The following is a 493-nucleotide window of genomic DNA, read 5'->3' as shown; positions in this document are numbered from 1 at the left end:
AAAAAAAAAAAAAAGGACAAGGTCTCCCTACATTGCTAGGCTGGTCTCAAGCTCCTGGTCTCAAGCAATCCTCCTGCCTTGGCCTCGCAAAATTCTGGGAATCCAAGGATGCACCACTGTGCCTGGCCAAAATATAGAACCTCTTTTTTTTTTTTGAGACAGAGAGTCTTGCTCTGTCACCAGGCTGGAATGCAGTGGCGTGATACTGGCTCACTGCAACCTCTGCCTCCTGGGATCAAGCAATTCTTCTGCCTCAGCCTCCCAAGTAGTTGGAGCTACAGGCATGCACCACCACACCCAGCTAATTTTTTGTATGTTTAGTAGAGATGGGGTTTTACCATGTTGGCCAGGATGGTCTTGATCTCTTGACCTCGTGATCTACCCACCTTGGCCTCCCAAAGTGCTGGGATTACAGATGTGAGCCACCGTACCCAGCCAGAATCTATTAAAGATACTCCACAGGATGAACCAATTTCTCTAACACACATACATA

Source organism: Cebus imitator, unplaced genomic scaffold, assembly GCF_001604975.1.
Source record: "Cebus imitator isolate Cc_AM_T3 unplaced genomic scaffold, Cebus_imitator-1.0 Scaffold79, whole genome shotgun sequence".
Taxonomy (NCBI): Eukaryota; Metazoa; Chordata; class Mammalia; order Primates; family Cebidae; genus Cebus; species Cebus imitator.
The sequence above is the reverse complement of the archived record's forward strand: the minus strand, read 5'-3'. Positions refer to the sequence as shown.